Genomic DNA, 9422 nt, shown 5'->3' with positions numbered 1-9422 from the left:
ACCGAAAGGAGACCAGGAGAACACTTCAGAGAACATATTAGGGCTGGGAAGGTTAAAGATTTCTCCAAGCCCATAGTTTTTCTTTTCACCTCAAATAGCCAGGATCTCTCAATGACTGATTTATTTTAAAATAATCTTCTCTATTCTCTTGCAGGTTTTGACTTCACACCTTTCTTCACCTCTCTCCATTTAGCACTTCCTGAGTGGCCTCTCTGCTGCTCCTGCCTCCTCCCCTCTCCCAGCTTTTGTTCTTCTGTGCCATTTAATCTTTGTAATCTGCCCTGTCTTTCTCACACCTGAAGAAGGCTTCACAGCCGAAACATTGAGTTTTCTCTCTTCTCTTTTCAGTATGGAATAAACCTATTACTTGTTCCTTTGCAGACTACACATGCTGACATAGTGTAGTTCAGGTGGGTAGCTGCTTCAATATACATTTGTAAATTTCACCTCTGACGGCCACGACCACTCTAATCTCTCCGTCTGTGTTCTCAAAGACGGTTTTCCAAACTCATACATCAGAAAGACCACCGAAACTAAAATTATTCTGCAGCTAGGATCACACCTTCTCCCTTCCCTTAACGACAGACTACTGTTCTTTTAAACTTTCTCCATTCATTGGAAGTTTCATTTCACACCTCTCTGCACCCATTCTGACTTCACACCTCTTGATTGGCCTCTCTTTCTGTCCCCTGCTCCCGCCTCTCACTCCTCCTCCCTCCCAACCTTTGTTCTCCCGCTACTTTACCTTTGCCTACTGCCCTGTCTCTCTCACACCTGAAGAAGGCTCCACGGCCGAAACGTTGTGTTCTCTTTCTTCTTTTTTTCAGCATGGAATAAACCTATTACTTGTTCCTTTACATTTGTAAATGTCAATTTAAAACTGTAAAAATAGTAGGATTGTTACTCCACTTTAAAACGTGGCAAGAAATAGACACATGGCAGGCTACACCCTGGAAAGGACACCAGTCCATCCCAGGGCAAAGATATAAAAAATAAACATATAGGCAGCACATATCAAGCCTTACAAGAAATCATTAACAGCCTCAACACACACCACCGGTCCATTAAACTCAAATACACCAAGCATGGTAGCCTGATAGACTTCCTAGACACCACCACATACAAGGTTTCTTCCTTCAACAACACAGACAAACATCAAGGTATTTTTTAAAGACACATTCACACGGCTTACTGCACAAGGATAGCTTCCACCCAAAACATACTTTAAAAGGAATGGTAAAATCACAACTCCTACACTTCCACAAAATCTGTACACAACAAGACTTTGAGGAAGCCAAATACACACTCTTCCAAGCTTTATGCCAGAGAAGATACACACAAAGTTTCCTCAAAAATGTGGCACAAACATTTCTAAATAGAAAAACTCCAGATGACAGAAAAATACCCCTCAACACATCATATTCTCAACTCAGCATAAAAACCAACCAAAAACCATGATATTAGAAAACACAAACATACGAAGGGAGCACAAAATCATATCTGCACACAGAAAAAAACAAAAACCTTCAGCATTAATTAGTCCAAAGCAAGCTAAAACCTGTACACAACAGATCATATACACCAAGAGCCAAACATTTATTAACAGAAAACAACGATCCAAAACAAAGAAACTAAAGAAATCTTCCAGTTGCAAAGGGCACTCTCAGAAAACATCAATAACGCCATCTACAGCATCTAGTGCAAAAAGTGCGGGGTGACCTATGTGGGGGGGAACGGGTAACTCCATCCGAACCCAGCTGACACAACACAGGTACATCAGGAACCACGGGACTGGAAAGCAACCCCAACTGGACAGAGATAGAAAGAAAGAAAAAGGAAAGGGAGTGGATCAAAAGACTTTATACTATCTTTACACAAGACCTGAACATCAGAAAAACCGGGAGGGTTTTAGTCGTTGGAAGGAGAGTGCTCTCCTTGTCCCAGATGGTCCCCTCTCGGATAAAATCTGGGAGAAGGAGCTTTGTTCCCCTCTCCTAACTAGCCAGATCCTACAGGGACTGGAACTCTTCACCATACTAACACGCAACAAACAGAAGAATAACTGAAACCAATCAGCTATGGAAACTCGCACAGCTTGCACAGTCCTACTAGGGAGGAAAACAAAAGACCCCGATTGCCTATTGAGATGTTAATGGTCCATGCATAATCCCCACCAGGGTAAGCAGAAACCCATTCACCAACTGAAACTGCACCTACTCATACAGAAACGTACAGAAGGAACACAGACCATAGGATACAATCTAGCCCCCTAGGAGGAACTACAACACACTGCCCCTTACAAAACAGGATAAAAACAGGCCAGCATGGACACAGTGTTCCAGAACAATGCCTGAAGAAGACCCAGGCAGAAACATAGCGACACACAGAAAGGCAAGATTGTCTTCCTATGGAGCCACAGATTCTACAGAGGTAAAGCTGCCTAACAGTGGAAACCTAACGGTGTCAACGAAGCTTTAGGCATTTAAATGGTAAGTATGGATCAATCCAAAGTTGACAACGCACGCAACCGTACGGTCACCCTCCACACTGCCTACACAACAAACATGTCAAACAGACAGGATACCTTCCAACAAGGAACCAGGATCATCTACAAAATGATCCAAACAGTCCACCATTTACAAAACACAGCAGTTTTATTGGACGGGAGAACCGAGCACCCGCCAGCCTACGACGGAAGACAGAGGAATTCATAAAACCTTCCAAGCCACCCAAACTCACATATTTGAAGCTGGTAAGCAATGCCAAAAATTGGCTTCACACCACACTGCAGATCCTCGAAGAGCATTACGAAGAAAATCTGTCATACAACTAGAGGATCTTGAGCTTCCCCACTGGGAGGAAGCTTTCACACTTGCTTCCAACTGATCAAAGAAACATTATGGGAGGAAATTGCAGAACACCACCTTTGGACCCTACAGTACACAAGCTATCAATACTGGGTTAGGGAAGGACACTCTGGCAGATCAAATTATCACAGCAGTTTTTAAATTCTACAACGACTTCTACTGGAAAGACTGCGAACAAGACCAAGTAAGAGTTGAGTTGTTTTATAAAGTCATTATTTTAGAGCAAGGTATAATTCTGATAAAAATACAATAAACAATATGGTGAAGCTATTGGAGAGAAAATTAAGGCTCGGTTAAGAAACTGAAACAGTCTTGACTTGTTCCTTTACACAAAAGTTATTTATTTTCAAAAGAGACCCATGAGGATTCCTCTGGTGTGCAAGACCTGCCTGAAGACATTTGACCAGTTTCCTCTTCACCTAAAGAGGGTGTGTATGAAATGAGCCTCAGCAGAGGAGATCAGCAAGTTCCTTCTCCAGGCCAGGAAGGACCTGTTGAATCACCTGAGGAATGGGCAGGTCGGGGATTGCAAGAGCATAGGGCTCATGTGTGGTGAGAATGTGAGACTGGCGGAGTCCATGGACTGTTTTATGTGGAATCCTGAAGACACATCAGCAAGGTAAGATATTTATAATTTATAAGGCTTCTTCTGTTTCATTTCTAACCTTTACCTTTATGTAAGGGTATGTTAAAATGATATACCAGTGGTCCAGAAGCCCTGAGCAAGAGGCTGCTGTCCAGGAGGAAGAGATGCCAGAGACATGTGAGTTCTGGAGAACTTTCTATTTTTTCCAAATGTATATTTTGTTTTATACTTGTATTCTAGTTTGTCTTAGAAGTAAAAATGTTTAAATGTGTATTTTGTATTCCTACTGTCCCCCCAGTTCTTAAAAGCCATCAGCAGGCTCTCAGGAAGACGGTGACCCAGGCTGGACTGGACAGAACGCACTCCCTGGATGCTCCTCACCTGGCTGGGTTTAAACAGGACCTTACCAAGGATCTTGGAGTGGCAGATTGCTCTCAGGAGGTATTTATTTTTAAAGGCATTTAAAATTGAGCAGCGATATTTCCATAGCACATGTTTTTACTCCTTAGCTTAAAATTCACCCATGTGAAATCTCAGCCATAAACATAGTGACTCTACATTTGTCAGGTAGAAAATGTTTCCAGATTCCTCTTTTTATGGATCCATCTGCATCTTCCTTAAACTTTGTAAAGGGCCTATCCAAAACAACAATTATTGTAACCAAATGAAGACCACTGGACTGTCTCACCAAATCATTGCTAATTATATTAAGAACATAAACCATTTTCCGGGCTACATCCTAAATGATATCAGTGTGAAAGTAGAGGATCCCAGCCTGGCTAACCTCATCATCAACTTCCAAAGTATCCTAAAGGATATTCAGAAGAAGAACAGTAAGAATGTTGCCAAGAGATTACTAAAAATAGGTCATTTTCATTTTAAAACTTCTTTCAGTTGTGTACTTTTAATTTGAATACAAAAAAAGTTGATGAGTATTAATTTCTCCCACAGATATAGACAGTTGCAGAGTCCAGAACCAAGTACGAACGATTGCTGGAAGGTGCTGATGGTTGCAAAGAGAGATGTGTTGCACAGACTGGGCAAGACATCACCTTGCCTGAGCAGCTTCTTGTACTGTATTACCTGCAGGCCTTTCTCCAGCTGAAGCACCTGTAGCACCCAGGGGTGGTAAAGAACATGACAGTAAGAATACTTTCATACAACAAAAGTAAGAAATTACATAGATGGGATTTTTACAGTTTGGTGTATTCATTTTTATTTTCTCGCTATTACAGGTTGAGGAATGGGTGCAAAGAAAGTGTTGTTTCAACAAGTGGGCACAAAAATGGTCATAATTCCTGTTAAAGAGCACAAAACCTCAAACAACAGCTGGCTTCCTTTGCATTGAGTGAAGAAGAGGAACATGCAAGTTGATGGCTACATTGATATACCCATCCACTCAATTCAGGGTTGTGGTAGAACTGGAACCATCCTGGCAAGCAGTGGATGCAAAGTACTGTATCACCCATAATGTGACACCAGTCCATCACAGGACTCACTCACACCATGGCCAATTTTCATAGAAGCCAATTAAAATCCATGTTAATACCGAACAAAAGACCTCCACCTGCATAGCTCCAATCATGTACAGTATTTAAGAAAATCTGGAATGTACCTTAATTGCATTTTATTTGTGTTTTATCAGCCGTTTCATCTTTACTTCACTAAACTGTGCTGTAATGCCCAAGTCAGCCGCTGTGAAAGGAGATGGAGAAGATGGACTGGTCAGCCAATGTATCAACAGTGTCTGAAGTGCTTGAGAAGTGGAAGCCCAACACAGGACTGCCACCAAATGACATGCAAATTAAAAAGTTGATAAAGTATCAAATCTGGGAAGGCCTGAGCATCACTGACGATCCTGTGAAGGGGAAGAAGTTTGTGACTTCCAGGTGTTTCCAGAAGGGAGAGGTGGTGTGTGATTACAATGGCAAGGTCATCACAAAGACAACTGCTGAAGCTCACAGATGACAGAGGGAGACATGAGATGTCTTTTCTTTTCAGATGAACCTGCACAAAAACTGTGCATTGATGCTCGTGAAAAGCACTGAGCCTGCCTCCCGGATAAGGAGGCAAATCGGAAGATGGATAAATCAATCAAAGAGAAAAGACAATGTAAGGGCTGTAAGAAAGTCATTTATAATCAACGAACAGCCTGTCATAATTCTGTCTGTGACAAAAAGGGACATTGTTGAGGGGAGAAGAGCTCCTCTGTGATTACAGCATTTCCAGGAAATAATTTCAAGGTGAAGGACAAGCTCTGGAGTGGTTGGTTCACTGACCATTTCCAAAAAAGAAACTAAGTCAGTATATTAAAGTGCATATTTTGCAGATATTCATTTTCTTGTACCTTGGAATTAATGTAAAAATTATATTCGTGTTAATGTCTTGAAAATAGCATTTCTCATTCTCATCAGCAAGGATATAAGGAAGGGATATAGGACTGCGAAAAAGATACATGATTTTCAGAAGAGTATAGAAGGCAGATAACTATCCCACTCAATTGTTACTGCAAAGAAATGCCACAGTGTAAACAAAAAGGCGAACCATTCTTGAAATTTATTGACAGAATCTGAATAGCCCAGCATTCCCAGACCAGGCACTGGAGTTTCCTGCAGCGTTAGATGGGTAGTCTCTTGGTAAGAGAGAGATCGACAGAGTACTGGACTTCATGAACGACACCTTTCCAATTCATCGAGAACAGAGCCCACAAGATCTAGAGTCTAGAGAACAATTTCTTACAATATTAGTGGTAGTTTCTGAATAGGTTAAGGACAACATAGTTGTACAGCTATCTTGCAACTTCTTAAAAGTTGTAAAAGTGATTACCATATTGCCAGTGGTTTATATTTAAAACCTAAAGATTTTAAATTGAATCTTTCTTAAACAAAGGACATTTTTCACAGGAATAGCAGCCTAAATCAGTTGATGACTGTAAATATGACAAGCTTGTGATAAATTGTAAAGTGCAAAACAAAGTTGTATTGTTTTGGTTTTGTCTTCAACATCATATTAATAGGCATGTTATTTTTAGAGCAGCTCCCTGCCATTCACCACCAGCCAAGGTGCCACGAGGTACATGAAATGACCCAGAAGTACTTAATGATACAGAGAAGAGCATATGGGGGGAAAAAAAAGAAGACAAGAAATATCCATTAACACGTGCATCTAGAAGCCAGAAGACGGGTGATGATCAGCATTTCAAAAGCAGACACTGGAGGTTGAATTCAAGTTTTAACAGTGATTGTCTATGTTTGGCTTCAAAACAAATCATATTAATATGCTCACATTATTAATTTGTACAAAGTCCCCAATATTCATTACAGGCGACGTTCCCAGGAGTACACACGACCCAGTCAGAACGTGGCTAGCTGACGTGCAGTGGACCTCAGGGAAAGAACTCTTGCCCACACGGATGTCTCTGCTCTGAAAACCACTGGATAAAGGTATATGGCGGTCTGTTCTCAGCTGTTGATTTTGTGAAAAATATTGAATATGAAAGATTGAAGTGTCACTATTCAATGAAGTTCAGACATAAGTATTATGTTGAGAAGCTAGATCTGTTCTACTAATAGCTTTAGTACCTTAATATTGTACTGTTTGCTCTGGTTTTCAGACATCAGTCCAAGATCATTGGTGGGTTAATTGATTTCTGGTAAGATTGGCCCCACGTGTGAGTGTGTGTTTACATTTCTATCTGGCATCCTCAAAAGATGGTTTTGTTTCCTTTTCTTAATTGCTCTTGATAAACTAGAGTTTATTTGGCATGATACATTTGTGATAAATGCTTTTTCTTTGTGAATAGTCTTATTTTAATCTACATAATGTCAATGAGTTAGTACCTTAAAGAACAAGCAGTAAAAGAAATGACATTTCAGGTTTATTAGCTAAAGTTTTTATAAGTGAACTGAGATTCCTTTACAGTGCAGAGACCCATCTTTAATATGCTGTGTGTACTCATAATGGACTTGAAATTTGTTTTTGTCACAATGTAAAGGTATAATAAATAGATAATATACTCTATTTATCAAGACTTGACTATTTTAATTCCATACTTCCATTGACTGCTTTGGAATGCATTCCTTACAATTTTCCTAAATAATCATTGTCTCACAGTGTATACAGTGCCTTGCGAAAGTATTCGGCCCCCTTGAACTTTTCAACCTTTTGCCACATTTCAGGCTTCAAACATAAAGATATAAATTTTTTATTTTATGTGAAGAATCACCAACAAGTGGGACACAATTGTGAAGTGGAACGAAATCTATTGGATTTTTGAAACTTTTTTAACTAATAAAAAAATGAAAAGTGGGACGTGCAAAATTATTCGGCCCCTTTACTTTCAGTGCAGCAAACTCACTCCAGAAGTTCAGCGAGGATCTCTGAATGATCCAATGTTGTCCTAAATGACTGATGGTGATAAATAGAATCCACCTGTGTGTAATCAAGTCTCTGTATAAATGCACCTGCTCTGTGATAGTCTCAAGGTTCTGTTGAAAGCGCAGAGAGCATCATGAAGACCAAGGAACACACCAGGCAGGTCCGTAATACTGTTGTGGAGAAGTTTAAAGCCGGATTTGGATACAAAAAGATTTCCCAAGCTTCAAACATCCCAAGGAGCACTGTGCAAGCGATCATCTTGAAATGGAAGGAGTATCAGACCACTGCAAATCTACCAAGACCTGGCCGTCCCTCTAAACTTTCAGCTCAGACAAGGAGAAGACTGATCAGAGATGCAGCCAAGAGGCCCATGATCACTCTGGATGAACTGCAGAGAACTACAGCTGAGGTGGGAGAGTCTGTCCATAGGACAACAATCAGTCTTACACTGCACAAATCTGGCCTTTATGGAAGAGTGGCAAGAAGAAAGCCATTTCTCAAAGATATCCATAAAAAGTCTCGTCTAAAGTTTGCCACAAGCCACCTGGGAGACACCCCAAACATGTGGAAGAAGGTGCTCTGGTCAGATGAAACCAAAATCGAACTTTTTGGCCACAATGCAAAACGATATGTTTGGCGTAAAAGCAACACAGCTCATCACCCTCAACACACCATCCCCACTGTCAAACATGGTGGTGGCAGCATCATGGTTTGGGCCTGCTTTTCTTCAGCAGGGACAGGGAAGATGGTTAAAATTGAGGGGAAGATGGATGCAGCCAAATACAGGACCATTCTGGATGAAAACCTGTTGGAGTCTGCAAAAGACCTGAAACTGGGACGGAGATTTATCTTCCAACAAGACAATGATCCCAAACATACAGCAAAATCTACAAAGGAATGGTTCACAAATAAACGTATCCAGGTGTTTGAATGGCCAAGTCAAAGTCCAGACCTGAATCCAATCGAGAATCTGTGGAAAGAGCTGAAAACTGCTGTTCACAAACGCTCTCCATCCAACCTCACTGAGCTCGAGCTCTTTTGCAAGGAAGAATGGGCAAGAATTTCAGTCTCTCGATGTGCAAAACTGATAGAGACATACCCCAAGCGACTTGCAGCTGTAATCGCAGCAAAAGGTGGCTCTACAAAGTATTAACGCAAGGGGGCCGAATAATTTTGCACGCCCCACTTTTCATTTTTTTATTAGTTAAAAAAGTTTCAAAAATCCAATAGATTTCGTTCCACTTCACAATTGTGTCCCACTTGTTGGTGATTCTTCACATAAAATAAAAAATTTATATCTTTATGTTTGAAGCCTGAAATGTGGCAAAAGGTTGAAAAGTTCAAGGGGGCCGAATACTTTCGCAAGGCACTGTACCTGGGTGACATAACAGGGGTCAGGGCTGTGTTGACTGGACGTTTGTTTAGACTGGCCATTGTCTGTGAGACTGTGGGATCACTAGGGGTCCCCCCCCCCCCCAACACCTGTAACATTGTCAAGTGGTATAATTACCTACAAAAGCTAAAGTTTCCTCCATTAAGGGGTCACTATTTGTTACATTCTGGCGGAACAAGAGACAAGATAAACCTCTCAC

The sequence above is a fragment of the Atractosteus spatula genome (assembly GCF_055471065.1).
Source record: "Atractosteus spatula isolate fAtrSpa1 chromosome 10 unlocalized genomic scaffold, fAtrSpa1.hap1 SUPER_10_unloc_6, whole genome shotgun sequence".
Classification (NCBI taxonomy): domain Eukaryota; kingdom Metazoa; phylum Chordata; class Actinopteri; order Semionotiformes; family Lepisosteidae; genus Atractosteus; species Atractosteus spatula.
The sequence above is the reverse complement of the archived record's forward strand: the minus strand, read 5'-3'. Positions refer to the sequence as shown.